Source organism: Varroa jacobsoni, unplaced genomic scaffold (genome assembly GCF_002532875.2).
Source record: "Varroa jacobsoni isolate VJ856 unplaced genomic scaffold, vjacob_1.0 scaffold_626, whole genome shotgun sequence".
Taxonomy (NCBI): Eukaryota; Metazoa; Arthropoda; class Arachnida; order Mesostigmata; family Varroidae; genus Varroa; species Varroa jacobsoni.
The window spans coordinates 71,037-88,187 of NW_019213528.1; the positions used below are offsets into that span (position 1 = coordinate 71,037).

Below are 17,151 nucleotides of genomic sequence, written 5' to 3' on the forward strand. Positions count from 1 at the left end.
TTCACGACAGGATAATATCTACTTATTGACAGGTAAACAGAGCGCACCCTCCGCATATGTCTGTCTGCGGCCGTGCGCGTTTGTCTATCACTCTGTGTGTAAGAATGCGTATGAGATAAAGGGTATTTGTTAGTTTTGCATCTTTCGTATCGACGTTTCTTCTGGTACGATTCGAAGAGTTATATTATAGAAATATGTCGAATTTGGCGACTGCATCTTTCTTTTTGGTGCAACTGCCGGCATCGTTGCCGCCGCTGACGCTCCCTCGCGTCCTCAGTACAATTCCGTTGCTTGTCATCAGTTGTTGTTTATGCAGGTTATTGCCGTTTTTGTCGTCGTTCTAATGGAAGAGTTGATAGAGAAATTTAGCAATAATGACGTTACTTCATGCGGAGAAAACACGCAGGATTCATTGGTTCACCGTCGTGTCCAAGTCCCGCGCGCGTCCCAACGTTCGGGCGTCCCGTCAGTCCGTGCCCGTTCTATTTAGCAGTGGCATCGTGAACAACGGCAGTGCCCAGACAAAACGAAAAGTAACAACACTAATAATGACAGCAACATCCAATAGACGTGAAAGAATGGAAGATTTGTGTCTGTGAACCCCTTATATGTGTGCATCCTCAAGAACGTTATGTACGCAGGCACAAAAGCGGTGGTCAATTTTTCATTCTGACACCACTGTAAGGAGCACCGCGCCAAAAAGCTAGAGGGTAGAAGAGCTCGCGCCGTCTTCAGCAACAGTCAGTCGGCACGCAGCTGCTACTGCTTACTTATTTACTAGCTCAGGCAATAGGAATAGCATCAGCACGTGCTGTCTATCGTCTTTTAACAGGGAACCGAAAAACGAACTCTCTTTATCAAATTTGTCTTCTTGACCCCCCCAGCTGGCCCCCGCAAACCCCTTCAGCGTCATAACTCGTGCCAACTACAACCACAATGACAACAGCCCAGCAATATCTAACAGTTCTTTAGGCAAGAGGCGCATAGCCAAACCGACCGGGCGACTGACAATCGTTTTGTGCGTCTGTCCCACATAACAACAATGATATATAAATATGTGCATTCTTGTGAAGCTATAAGTGTCAATGTGCGGTACCCTTGTCAGAATGAGGATCAGACTACAGCTGGCTACCGGATCACGCAATCTCAGTTTCGGTCACCGACGCAGAGACACTACACTCACGGCAGCCGCAATAGTTAAACTATCCTAACGTTCACTGAGCTTCGCCTGCCACCAACTGATGAAGCGCGGGAAGTCCGTGAGGTAGTACCGTGCAAACCTCTGCTATCAAACCAATACGACGGCAGAAACACTGTTAGAGAACTCTACAGGAAAATTTTGTTCACCTTTTCAATGATGGACCGCGAATTGCGTTGCCAATAACTAATAAATAGAAACAAAAAGCTCTCAATTTCTGGCTTGCTGAAGAGAAAACTAGTCCAATAACGTCTAGTCTCTTTTTTGGCCAGTGCCCATTCGTGCTAGTACCACTGCAGCTATGCTTATAGTTGGACATATTATCGCATCATAAAAACTCGCTCTTACGATCTGTGGCCGCTAGAGATACGAGGCAAGAATCGACAGGCACGAGCCGACGACAACCCTTCTCGTCAACTCACATAATGGATTATTACTATTATTATTAATCACACTTTTATTAGAAATAAGCTATTATGTTATTTCGTTTTATGTTTCTGATGGTATTTCTCGCGCGAGCTCTGCCCACCGCGTGGGGGCTCCACTTTTCTCTAGCATGATACCACATACATCTGGTCTAACCACTCTACTGGGCCCTAGTTTTGAGTCTAATAAAAAAAAAGCCAGTTGCAACAAAGTTTCTGACAAAATGGCCAGACCACATTTATTCGAACAGAATTCATTCCAAATGTCAATGCTCAGGCCTATTGTCACTCAGGAACGAACCGCTTGTTTGTCTGCTCATAACTATCTCATGAAGCTCATATGGACCTATTTTTCATTTGGTCGTGATCGAAGACGCTTTCTAACAAACTTAACACTAGTGGCAAGCGGATATTATTTGCCACCTTGAGCACTTCCGTATAGCCATTGATCTCGCTGCATTCTTATAGTTTCTATGCGTTTCCTGTTGACCCCTTTACCCTTGATCTTACAGATAAGGTGTCCAGCAGTTGCTTCAAACTATTTCCTGTTCTTAGCTGGGTGTGTCCAAAACGATTCATGCCATAAATGGTCAAATGATATACACCATGAAACTGTCGATGATTAATTACAGGCTTTTTGCACACATGGGAAAGGACACATCGAAAGGCTACATTACAAGCCAGATGCTATATCTCAACTACGTATCGTATTTGACCTCAGGCTGCTTATTATATTAAAGATTAAATCGATGTTCCGTTGCAGGTTAGTTACGATCAACAACACGTACAGCTATCTAACATACAGTAACCTTAATCTTTGTTGGTGTGACAAAAACAAACCACGGCTGTTTTGTTAGTGTTACTCGTTTCCCTTCATTTGCGAAGCGGAAATAGCCCCGTCAAGCAACTCCCATGTCGAATGCTGCTGAATGTGAACTGGAGCAGGTCGACGACCACGCGTTAACGCTTGCGCGTGTTCCCACTTCATTGCTTATCCTTCTCTCTTGTTCCACTGGGGGCAATCCCACAACGTTGGCAGTAGTCGAGACAACGACGGGGTCGTTTTGTCTAGACATCTGTAAAACAGAATCGAAGATACAATTCAGTGTCGCAGGAACGGCCTCAACACGTCGACTCCGAGCTTTGAACGATTGGACCGGGTTCGTTAGGCTAGACGGTGCAAGGCTGCACAGTAAAGTCTTCCGCGGAATCATTTATCAAGTTGGTCAACACGTCGAGGGTAAGCAGTAATCTGGAGGACAAAGCTTTATTTCTCTTGTCCCTCTTCTATCACTTCCCGATCACTGTTTTTTGCCCTGCTGCCTTCGTTCACTGCGCTAAAAGGTTGAACGAGACAGTGAGAGCCCGATAACCTTCAGAAGCGACGAGCACGTTGTCCAGTTAGGCGTCTCCACATCGTTTTGCATGTGAAGAAGCCTGCGGGACCAATAGAAGCCCCGCTAGCCTAAAGCGAACTGGTTTAAGCCGCCCTAAGGGCAAATTGAGTCATATCCTATGGACTTTCCCACTTCCAGGCGGGTAACGAAAAACACTCCACGTTTTTCGCGCAACGAGAAAGAGAAACATCTTCGCTTAGCACCTTTCTGTCGTCTTCTAACATAACGGCTTTGATCAGTGAAACTGTACGACCCTCCGTATTTTCTTGCCGTCTCCAACTTCGATTGACTCTGTGTCGTCGAAAAACATGACAGACCTGAAACGTGTGTTTCCGAATTTTCTTCCAATGCAATTTAGTGCAAAAATATTTTCAGAAAATTTCGCATTGCTGTAGCGGTACCAAAATTCAGTTCATCTAACAAAATCTACATAGTTCACCATTTGAATTTTTAGAAATTATCTATAATGAAGAAGGTAGAACGAATGCGTACAGGACTCACCGCCGTGCAGTGTATTTAAGGTCAGGATTATATTTGATTAAAGGCATAAGCGTATCATATCACAGTTTATCGTATTCGCAGTAAGCCGCGAAGCTGTTACGTTCAAACTTGAGCGAATACCGTTATGCTCATTATAGCCATACTGTCAACCCAACTTTAATTCGGCTTACCGTTTTCATTCGTTACATCCTCGTACAATTCTCGGCTGCCTGGCGACAACGAGCCTAGCTTCGAAAAGTTAGATATGAATAAATCACTAATTTCGCAGTATATTTGTCGTATAAGATAGGATCAGGCTAGTAGAAGGCGAAGTATCGAAAAAGTTCTAGTTAGCGAATGACGCGTCACTTTCGGCTTTGCCTGTTTCATTGCATTTCTCAAAATTCTCACCTGTAGAACTTGTATAATTATAATGGTTTTTTATCATTGGCCTTTCGGTAATTTTGTTCCTAACTATAGTAATAATGCTGCTTGTATCCATCCGTTACTCGCGATTCACCTATTTTAAGGCCAAACTCTACAAGCATATAAACGGTATCTCCTTGGCTTCGGGTTCCAGACAATGAATTCAGTCATGATTCCTACATGATTGATGATCTTATCGGCATGTCTCTATTACAGCGTAGCTGCACATGTTATTCTGAACAGATTACGGACGGATCAGTTTGAACGCGTGTACTTTGTACACATACCGAAAACTTACCCCATACGTTTCAACATCATAAAACTATTTATATAATAAAGAATGACACGGTTTTCATAGGCAAGCCATACGAGCTTCAATCTGCCTCGTTTAACGTATATGCATTCGCATATAGGAAGAGTGAGACCTCTTGGCTATAGTGCTGAGAAGAAAAATTCTGGAGGCTACACGATTGAAAGTGAGCCAAGTTCCGATAACCGTACCGTACATAAAGACGCCACGGGTAGCAAACATTAGCGTGTACGTGTTCATAGGTATTTTCCGCTCCGAACGCTTAAGCCCGAGGAACTGAACGTATTTCAAAATCAGCGTACTACGCAGCTCTTAAATGTACGGTTATACTTCAAGACGATGTTTTGTCAGCTCATAGAGTATAGCTAACTTCGGTTCGTATCGAAACAGGCCACTGGTAGAACCGTCTTTAACTGACTGAAGTGGGGGCCATGGACCGTACGCTGTTATATGAACTTGACATACTCTCACACACGCATATACATAGCGTCTATCGTAGTGCGAGGACGTGAAATCTCTGGGGAGATACATTATGATCAAACTCAAGTATCTTGAGCAGTCTGCCAGCCACATCACAGAGTCTATATATCATGAGCTCTACTGTTTTTTTTGCTCATAGTGTTGCTCATATTGGTCGCTTATTTATGACACTCCCGGCCATAAATCTGATGCCACGACACAATACGATCTTAAATAGTTGGTAACTTTTACTAAATGTGTATGAGTAAATATGTGTGCGTTATATATACTACACTATTGAAACACCCAACCAGTATAACAAGTCAAGTGAATCTTTTTAATCAAAGGAGAAGTTTTCTATTGTACGATTGATATCGATTTTATTATATAGCTAAAATGTGTAATCTACCTAAAAATAACAAGTAATCGCTTTTTTTTTTACCATTTATTAATCTTATGTGGGCAGATTGTTGGAATCATATAGTCGTAGGTATAATAGCAAAAACTTATTTTCTACTCGTCAGATTAATGAAGTACTTTAATTATAATTTCTCTTCGCCATATTTTTCATTTGCCAAATAATTAATATCTGAATAATAATTTTTGCTAACATTGGGAGTAGAATTAGTGTGATAGCACACTTGTTACTTATGGTTACCAGATCAGCGCACCCAGAGGGATGCGTATTTTGCCGCCGTAATAATAGGTGTGACGAGCTATTGACACAGATTAAATTGAAACAATCGACTATAGAACAACTTGTTTGATAAATTTGTAAAGTTCGTCTACCCGAAACAAATTGTAACTTAGATCACTTTGAGCGGTAGGCCTGCATCATCACTGACTTTCTTGTTTTGCACCGTCAAAAACAAACTGACATGTAGCAAATAAATCGACTGGGAATAATAAGCGGTATCGCTTTTGGTTGCTGGCCGATACCGCAGTAGACAACAATATGCATGACGACAAAGGAAATCTATATTGCATCGTCTGCTCTGGGGTCGTCCCCATCACAGACCCCGTGTGCCTGCCATCAGTGATGAGATCCATGGCACGCCATCTGGTTTTCGTTTGCATAGCGAGTACCAGTACAAACGACTCGTAGTAGCGGCTGGGGCGACGACGGTGGGTGGTAAAGGTAGGTGGCACGCAGACCGCGGTAGCAGCTGCCGAGACAAGCGAGCGGGTGGGCTGGCAGACAGACCGCGAGGCGAAGACGCTTCGGCATTGATCTATTGTGCAGTCACCACAGCCACGACGACTATTGCCGCTATCGAGGAATGGACGACTGCGCGACTTGTACTGAGTTTGCTTCTGGCAGCTCGGCACGAAGCGTTGCTGCCTTTAAAGTTGTCTCCGTAAAAAAGTTCGGACGACGTCCATAGCACCGCCGGCGGTTTGTCGCTGCGTTTGTGACAGAACGACATCGACAATGATCACGGGGCACTACGAAGAGGCTTCGTATTGCAGAGGCGCGACTGCTTCTGCTAGCACCATGGCATTGTTCAATATTCTTTCTGGCAGAAACGACAGGCTGAGTGGGAGAGAGCGCGGAAAAAAGCAGTATAATAACAACGGGTAGGACAAACGTTCGCTAATACTTAGTTCGATGAAAACTCAAGACGCACACACACACACACACACACACATTCACCCGTATCCGCCCGTATCGCGCAGTTTGCATGGCAGGAAGAATTAAAGACTGGTTGTGTAATAAACAGGCCGATTAGATAAGATAACAGATTATATCTGACGATTCTATACATTTGCTGTTATTTACCGATTGCGAAGGCCTATGTGTCACCTACTTATAGAAAGCAATAAGAGGCGTTTTGGATGAGTGATAGCTTTAATTAACTATCGATCATCGTAAGGTACTAGCTCTTACAATTAAAAGCGACTTATCATTCGCTGGTATGTATCTATCGACTTAGTAGATTTAGACTGAAATCCGTAGCAGTCCAAATTAGTTGCGGCTTTCATAGGGGTGAGTGCGGCTTGCCAATCCGTTTGCTACGTATCATTGGTTTGTTTTTTGCTGCTTAGACCTTTAGTAGAAGAAGTTGGGCGGTTGATATTTTAAATAACACAAAAAACACCGCATTCTATTTGGTTATTGAGGTCAATCTGATGTTTGGTTTGTGCCTCCAGTTAATAGCTGATCGTTTTAGCCAGACCGCCCGCCGTGTTCTCCCTTTAAGGGCGCCACAACTGGCAACATTTGTCACGAAACACATTCTCCACATCGTAAGCTCCTATCAATGGTCGACAGATCTGACGCGTGCAAGCGATATCGGCTGGCTGGGATGTAGTTTCACTTAGCAACACCTACAGAACGATAGTCCTGGTTTTTGGCGTTCCAAAATGGGAACGCTTTAACACTCGTCCAAGATTTATCTCAACGAGAACTCGAAGCTGCGTGACCTCGCCTGGTGAGCCAGTACCATTTAGCAGCAATGATAAAAAATCCCTTTGTGCGATCTGGTCAGCGAAATGACCAAAGTGTCTTGTCGTCTGCCGCAACTTTATCTAGTTCGATCTCAATAAACAGTGCGATACAGGCCATGAAAACGCAAGCTTTCAGCTATAGCACTGTGCAAATTACGATAATAATATTGTGTATTGTTTGAAGTACGCCTTTAAATATGCGCCTATGTATATAAAGCTATATTAATACATAGTTGAAATCTTGTCAAAATAGCTAGGCAACTATATCAATGGCCAATATATTCGCCATTCGACTTAGCTGTTCCCTCACATCGTCCTGAGTTTTTCACTGCAAGGAATATGCATTTATGATTATAGGCCCACATGTCTAGTTTGGAGTCTTAAGCTGTGCCTTCGAAGGCTGACATATTGGTTTCAAGCTATATATTTCAATGACAGGTCAGCCTGTCCGTAGCCGATGATTTTTATTTGAAGTAATCAAGTATTTTTTTTTTCGTAATCATTTTCGCCATGGCACCAACAAAATGATAATTTTGTTATAATATAGATGTCTTTCAACCGCCTTCCGCGAGTACTCGCCCGTTGATTCACTTACTGATCAATAACTAGGCACACTTTCTAGTAAAATTTGTACTGCGACGTCTGAACAACCCGAGCGGCAAAATCGTGTGTTCCACATGTCACTGCCTGTACGAGACGACAGGTACAGACAAGCGGCAAGGCCGAAAGCATTCTGCGGGGCCTTCAATCGAGTTCGTGGGTAGTCTCGACTACTCGTTTCTTTTTGGCTTAACACGCCCTGACTTTGTGAGGTATCGAGAGCGAAAGGTCAGCTTACTGCTGCGGAGAAGCCGCTCGCACTTGCACTTACACGATAGACATGCAGCAGGTGTACGTACGCTACCTCACGACTTTTGAATTATGTAGGGAAATCGGCTCGCTTCCTTTTCGCCATTCGTATCTAATCTTGCCAAGCGGGCCAAAACCATCCGGCCTATTTTAGGATCTTCTAGTAGCGCTAATATTATTAATCCTAGAAACCTAGTGACATCTCGTCACAAATGTCGCCTTTGCTTGTAATATTTACTGTGGCTGGTGATCTTGTTAAGCTCAATACTTTTTCTAAGAATGAGCTAAATCTGAGTTGAATGTTTATACTATTTCAATAACTAATGATTAAGGTGACTTCTATTTTTTCGACCACAGCTACAGTACAATAGATATCTTGTACTGTTGCCCACAGGCTGGGTTTGGTCAACGCCGCTGTGAACACTCAACGGATAGACGGCTTGAAAGTTGATTAGTCCTTAAATAGAAACTAGCTGAAACATGATGATAAAAGTCCTTATAATGGTATTTTGCATTTTTGGAAGAATGACTCGGGCACTTTGATTTTTTTAGGAATTCAAAGCGGGTATACGCTTTTGTTTAAAATATGCAGATTAGATGTGATGGTAGTATCGATATTAACCTGCATTTCTCGGCTGACTATTTCATATTGGTAGGGCAATCTTTACCAGTAATGGGTCCTGTAGCGGGTCCTGTAGTATAGATGTCCTCATACTTACCTGTAATAAAAGTTTAATAATGTATCAGATATGTATAGTTACGGTCATTTTCACAATACAAAATACAAACTGAACGAATTTAATGTATAAGCTACAAAAACGAGAAAATCACTTTAAATAGTAACACTCTGCGGTACGATGTGTGCTACCTAACCTAACCTAACCAATAGTATTGCCACGATACTATTATTAACATGTTTCCAGCATAATAATAATAACAAAAATAAGTAGTAAAAACAGGAGTAGGCCAACTACAACGTCAGCAGAGATGGATTGAAATGCGCGTTTTTTAGTAATATGTCTCGTGAAAGCGTCATCGTGTTCCATTAAACCGCACTATCACGTCTCTGATACTCTGAATTCGGTCCTTAGGGTGGCCGGGTTGATTTGGATAAAAGATGACTAGATACAATGTCCTAGCAGGGCGTGTGCATAGAGTTACTTTGAAGGCCTTTAACCTATTGGATTTTTTATGCTCCGAGTGGTGCAAAGCGCACTCTCTTTAAGTACAATCTTAAAATCAACGAGAAGCTAACTTTAATAGTTTGCCAAGAGAATACGCGAATACCATCCGCATCGACAAGCGAGCACTTAAAAGGCCTAATATAATAATGCATATGCCGGATGGATGAACGCATTTATCTGAGATAAATTGAATCATTCTAAGCATTTGCTGTACCCGAATAAATAAATCAGTATACGCAAACTTCTAAATATGATTTTTATCACACTAAAATGTCGATTAAGGATCTATTTTCATATCTTTTGACGTCTGTCTGTGCTCAACTGGACATACCTAGGGAAATTGAATTTATTGCAAAATTTTCGAAAGAGTAGAATCTCTAGCACCATATTAATGGTGATGATGCCAAATGTGATAAATCACCTTTGATCATGCACACAAGCGTCTCGCCGCTTACTTGGTCGCCTACGGGCTACCATCATATAGACACAAAGCGCAGTAAAGCTTGATAGCTTCATTCAAATGCTTATTATCATATTCATCCTGTACAAGACCGATGGATACATCAGAGCGGTAATCTTCAGACAAGTTCCCCAAGACCTATAAATAACATGAGAGACGAGGTGCTTCAAAGCTTCTAATTTAAATATCTGCTTCTCCTCCACCAACCGGATTATCGTGTGAAGTTTCAAATCACCTAGTACCCCATACCCTTTGCCCGTCCATCATTTCAGCTTTTTGTTGCATTATACATTTGCCCCATTCTAGCATTTACGTATCTGCGGCTTCTGCACATTTGATGCGATATATATCGAATGGCCAAAAGGCACCAAGCTGTGACTCACTAGGGACCTCGGCAATGCTTCGCATGATTAAGTTACAATGCAATATCACCTCTACGCTAGCGCTGCATGGACTGTGACACACGGAGCATACAGATCTACCTACACTACGTATAGTAGATACAAAAAAAGAAAATTAGATTGCCTAAGGCCTTCAAAAAGCGAAACACATTTAATGCTGCTCGATATTTTTTAACTTTCCTTCAACAAACGAAACAAATTGCCGAATTTACGGGGACAGCCATTGATTACTACATATCTACCAATATTACGTACCATTTTACACGGCCTTCATCGACGAAAATTGATAATTTTTTTTTTTTTTAACTCATAGTGGAACTCGACACGGTTACGTCATGCGGTAGCAACATGCGAGTTTTCCGCCCAATCTCAGCTATTGAACAGAATGCTACTCAGTCTTCAATTGAATCTCGTGTTTTTCGCCTTCGATCCCTGTTACCTACGTTTTACTGGATTCAAGGTGGAAATTTTTATTGTAAGCATATGGGTCCTTTATTTTGCTTCAGGCACCTTTTATTTTTCCGTCAACAAGCCTAGGCAATTGCCTCTGCTCCGTGTTCCATGTTTTCGCGTGCGTGGTAGATGGTAAACACGAAAGCAAGACATGCTACGTATTGTTTGATATCGCGGACGGCAAATAGTGGGTAGTTTCCTCCAGCTGAAATGTCGCAAAATCCTTCAGAGCCCGTCGCTAAGTAAAGAGCGATTTGATCAAACGAAGCAGACGCACGCCAATGCACGATTGCTGGATTCAGAGACACTGATTCGAACGGGAGGTATTCTGCGCGTAACGTGCTTCATCCAAGTGCGACGAAGAGTCTATTATAGAAAAAGGAATCACAGTTATGTTTTGCGTCGAGCTGACCTGTGCCACAGATACGGCAAACTTCTATATTATTTTGTTTACCCACTGCCTGCACGTTGCGAACGACTCCGATAGCCAGCGTCGGGAACAACGGTCGCAAGCTAGAAGAAAGCAACAATCACATTCGATTTCAATTAGACAGCTACTGGCCTCTAGGTTGAATTTAATAGTTACAAGTAGAGGGCCGTCTGGGATAATTAGGAACGCCCACTCACTGCACGCGCGGATACTTAATAAGACTCTTCCGAATTGACACAGTAACTATCTAGAATCTTTCTACCTGCTGCTAGGCTCTGCCTAGAAATATCAAGATGTCCGTGATCGCTGAAAGGACAAGTATACACATGCACAGTACCATAGACTGGATTAAAAATGTTACATCGACGTTGTTGTTTAGCGAAGCTGCTTTGTTCAGATTTGGAAGAAGACACTGTTTGTTTCACCGCCGTACTGTTATGTCCATATAAGAGACGAAAGTAGGATTGAAGAAAAGCAGGCGGAACAAGTTCTAACGGGCAGGACGCATCAACCAAAGGTCAGCATAATAGGGATGCTCGAGTCGATTCTCCGTTAAACAGATGTCATTATTAAGCGGCTATTGACGAAGTCGCAGCGCCACAAATGGCGCTTGTTTTTACTTACTTGTTCTACGTACTTTTATAGAGAAAAAAAAGAAAAAACAGTTCACAGGTATAAACAACTTTTCCAAGGGATGTGAGTATTTTCAAATAATGATAGCAACAATTGCTATATATATATATATATATATATATATATGTTATGCAGTACTGCATCGTGTGCTACTGTTATGCTCATATAATATAACGTCCAAAAAACATTCTCCGGTACACCACTGTTATGTGGGATGTTTAGTTTCGACAAGCAGTTATTAGACTGATTTTTTTTTTACGGTTTTCACTATCTAAGCAGAGTCTAATTTCCATAGAAATTTCCAAACTTAGTAATTGCGGGCGAAATGGCGGAGGATCGGCTTTGTCACGCTCTAAATTTTTCTACAATGTTATCCTGATCTGTAGCCTTGAGCCCACTACGCAGACAGGAATATAGCTAATATTTATAGTATTGATTGATTAGGCTGATTGTTGCATTGGGACTTATATTCTTTCCTAGCTTTATATCTGAGAGAACAAGGTCGCGTACGTTACCACCCGTACCCGACGTATATTCACTTCGATCATGGATCCTGTCGATGGATCGATCGATTACAATCACAAAAAAATTATCACAAAAAAAAAGAACGGCATACTTAGCCATGAGTTGTTATGACCTACAACAGGAAAGATATGATTGACAGCCTTTACTTTCTTGATTGTCACATACAAGAAAGTGATCAAGGGCTGGTCGTCGTTCCGTTACGCTTAAATCTGTAATTAAACGCGCTGTCGACCTGTTTAGTTACATGTCGAATAATAGCTTGTATAAATTCGATCATAGCCGTTTGTTCGATCGATAGGGATCATTGCCGCTACAGTTTGTACAGTTTGAATTTGTCTGCTTTTTGAGTAATTGCTTGAAAAAGTTGTCTGGTCAAGTTTCAGTCACACCGTACGATCATTAATCGGCAAAAAAAAAACGAGATATTCCACGATATAGGACAAGCTGCTTGTAAGAAACTCATTGCGGTACAAAAACGTTGCGATAATATAGATGTTTACTGTTGCGCACATAGTTATTTCCATTTGCTAAATAATATACCAGGTATCAAAATGATATTAATTGCGTCACGGCTCATAATACACTTCACTCTTTTGCTTAGGCTCTTGAAAAGATACAATGATCACCATCGTAACAGGCTCATCCAGGCCTGGTGCGTTAGAGCATAATTTACTACTTATTGCTAAACTGTATCCCATGGACCCGTTGATATAATCGTCTAGCCGGAACCCTACAAAAAGTAATAGGAACCGAAATTGGCATGTAACGCTTCCAACATAGATATAGTAATGAGAGAGATATTACAAACATGTAAAATAAAAACATTGCTTAGGGCTCCCAGGTGATCATCTTTGTTTGTTTATCATTAAGCAGGAAACAATGAACAGGTAAGAACGAGATCTCATAAATAAATCTTTTTCTGCTGCTTGCGTCATCCATGTCCGCGAAGAGTTCGTTTCTGACATCTGTTGCTATTGTCTCATCCAGCAGCTTTAGTACGTTTCCTGTGTGGAAAGACGCATATATAGGAGGCTCAAGCTCATATCTCAGCAGGCACATTCTGCATTAAAAGCTCCTATCTCCCGCACGCGCTAGCTCTTGCTACTCGTCTGATAACAAACATCCTTATCTATATACAGATTCACCTGGCAGAAAAACCAAGAGGCCAGAAAGGCTAATATGCCCTATAAAATGTCAACCAGTTAGCCTCAAAGAAAAAGTCGTATTTATCCTATTACTCTACTAGTACTTCGAATAACTTCAACGGTGACGTGAATAGCATGAGCAGATAGTATAGGATTTAACACCACCCCGGCTCTACCGCAGTGAAATGCTTTTAGAAGTTTTACGGAATTCGCTACCAACTTCTTTCAACGTGGAATTGTGATTCTGTTTTGATACCCGCTAGGCAACTTGAAATTTATCCCGCGTCGTGTTCAACCTTGGTCACACTTAACAATCGTCGTCTTTGTTATTTAACGCTGCTTGCCTATAGACGAATCGCACACAACTTCAGCAAAGCTACTCTTTCCCTTATTCTGAATTTTGTTGGCTAGACGCCTCCTTACTATCTTCCTTTATTATAATAGGTCCCATTAATTTTTCGGTCAACACATTATACTATTCGATGACCACGTATCGCTACTACGCTTGACTATAATCATAGTGCCGAAAGGGCTTTTTTGTATATATTGCGATGTATTGTACAACTGCAACTTTTGAGGTAGATGTAATCATGGAACAGAATCTATAGCCACCAGAAGCGTGGGTGGCAGATAATCCTGTACTAGTCAGTAGAACGGTTTCAACGCTAAAATGAGACCTTAATATAAACTGACTTATATATTAAACCGAGCTGGGTCACAAAGCAACGCATTACAGAAGAAAAATTTCGAAAATCCAATAACTTATATCAGCAGTGATTTCAAAAGGTAACTGATAAACGCTTACCCTTGTTTCCTAATTGCTAACGATGCGATCTCATCCCTGCTATTCATCCTATTAAGGACAAAAAACGTGGTTAGACCGTTCATTATCGAAGGCTTTAACTGTGTTTTATTAGGTTAGTACAGCGTCTGACGCTCTAGGAAAAATACGGTTTTTAGGAGGATTGCCAATCGGTGGACGAAAAGTGACAAGTTATTATCTCTCTAGTTTTTTTTTTTCGTTTATTTTTACTATAATAGTAAGTTATCTGAGTAACATCTGACTGTGCTGAGGACGTCCGAAAGGATTGCAGCTGCTGAAGTCAGAATAAATCACCCGAGGTTCAATAGTGTGTTAAAAGTCGAGCTGTCGGATCGGTCAGGCATCACCCGATACGTACGCCAGCAAACAAGACACGTGCTTGATGCTATCGTAAATGTAATACGAATATTTTAGTTATGCGTAGTAGGTGGCTCCTTACTTTGACTCTAATCTATGTTAACTTTCTGCTTAGCTCCGACTGACTTGAACAGTTAGCAATAGCAAACGAGGTCAAAAGCCTCTCGTGCAAGGTAATGAGGTAAAATTCAATTGAATCTGAAGCGTTCAGTTTCGTTAAATTGACATTGTTAAAGTGGCACGTTGACTGACAAATCTAAATAACGATCTAATATTGACCAAAACTTAATAAATGTCTTATGCAGTGCTGCCGTCAAGTATTGCCTCACATGGCTGACTTTCTCGGGGTCACACAGATGAAAATCATGGCACATATATAGATACACGTCCTTGTTATAGTGGGCGCTATTATTTTTGGGTCGTTGCTGTAAGTTGGCACAGTAGTGTCATATAAGGGGTGCGCGTACTGGCTTACTCATATTCTTCGATGGCGCACGAAAGGTAGAAGACGATCCGAGCTAAATGTCAATGTGACTATATTTGTGCGCGTGAGCTATTGATCTGGAATGGGTGCGAATATGTCTATCTGTCCGTCCGTGTATCTGTGTGTCTGTATATGTGCTCGCATTTGTATAGTCACGTACCGTGTGCTAAAATGTGTTCACGTTTTAATGTGCTGTCGCTGACTGCATGCTACGAGAAGACAAGAATAATAGGTCGAGTAGGAGACGGGAGAAGAACGGAAACTGGAGAAGAACGATGACAAAGGACAAAATAAAGCTAGATAGAAACGGAACGAATGAGAAGGAAGCAGCTTTGAGCGAGCGCCAATAATGAGAATAATAATAGCAATCGCACGATAATCTCGCCCGCTTACCTCGTCAGCATAGTATCATCGGTGCGGCCGAGCAGACGGACAATACAGGACGGGGGAAAAGAACAACAGTAGTTAGCGAGGCGCTGGCAGGAGAGTCCTACGTGGCGGGAGTAGTCGCCTCACAGCTGAAAGCTGAGAAGCTCAACACATCATACGTCCCGTAAACGCTTCCAATATCGCGATAATGGCACACATTTGGCGCCTTCTGGGTACAGATGCAGCAGATCGACGCACAAGGTAGTTTGGTGAAAGTATGATTTTCCCTTCGCTGGTGCTCCAGAGTTCAGAGCCAGCGTCAGACACAGACAGGCAATCACGTGTCGCGGAAAAATCACTGCTACGTGTACAGAGATTCTGCGACGTCCGGTAATACTCTAGTAAGCAGAATGCGCCAGTCTTCGCGTCTGTTTACCCGTATGCATCTAGCCAGCCAGAAGGGTTTTACAACCGGTGAACATCTAGCTATAATTCAACTACGCTAGCACGTTGGAAGTACAAACGCTTGCACGTCTATTGTCTTTGCCGATGCCAGCGAGCTCTATGGCAATGTGAGCGCAAGGCAAACGATTTGCCCAAATACGTACTATATATATATTTTTATATATAGTGATTTTGCGCATTCTATACCTAATTATATCACTAATTAACTCGTTATTTGTTTTTCTTTATCCCTCTTTCATGTCCCGAATCTCGGATCCCGAGGGCCGTCCCGACTCGGATGAAGCTCACTTCGGTCGAGCTTCGATTATCGTATGTATTTAAGTACGCTGCGACACGGGCCTTTTCGTTACCTGTTGGCCTCGTTCTTTTTCCTTCTGTGCTGTCTGACCATATGGCCGACTGGTCAGGTCCTGTTGCTGATCGATTGTCGCTGTGCACTCCACCTGTTTACTCCTCCGTCGCTTCGCCTTATGATAAAAATGAGTATGTCCTCTCAGTCTGCATGCTGCTCGTTCACCGCGCTCGGCGTATGCATACATCACCCGCTAGATATGTCTGTTTGTGATAGAAAGGCCAAGTCACTCACTCGTTCCCCCTCTCACACGCTCGCCCGCCCGCCCGCCACCCGTTCGTACTGAGTGGCGCGAACGGTACAAATGCCAACGATGGCTCGAACGGCGGGTGAATGGCGGCGCCAATTCCGTTAGCCTTCGTTTAATACCATTGTTGTCGTCGTCGTCGTCGTCGTCTGTGTCGTTCGCTTTAAACAAGAGGTCGAGTGCGAAAGGAAAAATAATAACTCATTCTTCGGCAGCATCCGTTCATGTCTGTAATATTGCTCGTGTAGTACACCCATTCATTGTCATCACTTCGAAGCGTTTACTACATTCTTGCCTCTAGGGGAACTGCTGCTATATCGCGCTGCGTGTAAATCAGAATGTCTAACAATTGCACGTGTCGCTGATTGATGGATCTTTTGAACGACGTCATTTTTGACGCTATCCAACCTGTCTCGCTTCTCAAGTTAAATGGCTGACTTCTTCTACGAGCGTCCGCTCGTTCCGTTTAGGTGCGCAACACACGATTCGGTCTTTAAATTGAAACTCATGAAATACTGCAACTGAAAATAATGAAACGATACAAAAAAAATACCGTTGATCGAATTGTCGTATTTGGTTGGCCACTCTAACTGCACCCTTCGTTCATTCGGCCGAAGCGACTCGTAGCAGGCCACGTGTGCCTTGGGACAGATACTTGCAAAACATGCCGCGACGAATGCTATTTTTGCCGTTCCACGAACGAATCAGATACTGCGCCTCGGCCCTCCGACAGGTTCCCTTGCGTATATGTTCCTGTTTTGTTGTCTTTGTTACTATTTCTTTTACTGTCGACGTAATTCCGTTATTTACTGTTACCGTAAGGGGTTGAAA

General features: G+C 42.5%; 1 protein-coding gene and 1 long non-coding RNA gene across 3 annotated transcripts in view; both read right to left on the bottom strand.

Annotated features, from left to right (window-relative positions):
• The window catches only part of LOC111262076 (uncharacterized), a 120,760-nt gene that overhangs the window by 27,041 nt on the left and 76,568 nt on the right, over positions 1-17,151 (bottom strand). The gene's annotated exons all lie outside the window — the stretch shown is intronic.
• LOC147753240 (uncharacterized) lies at positions 1,826-11,339 on the bottom strand. Its single transcript, XR_015311816.1, has 2 exons — positions 10,548-11,339; positions 1,826-2,699 (listed from the first exon to the last, which is right to left on the bottom strand). It is a non-coding gene; the product is annotated as an uncharacterized LOC147753240 (long non-coding RNA).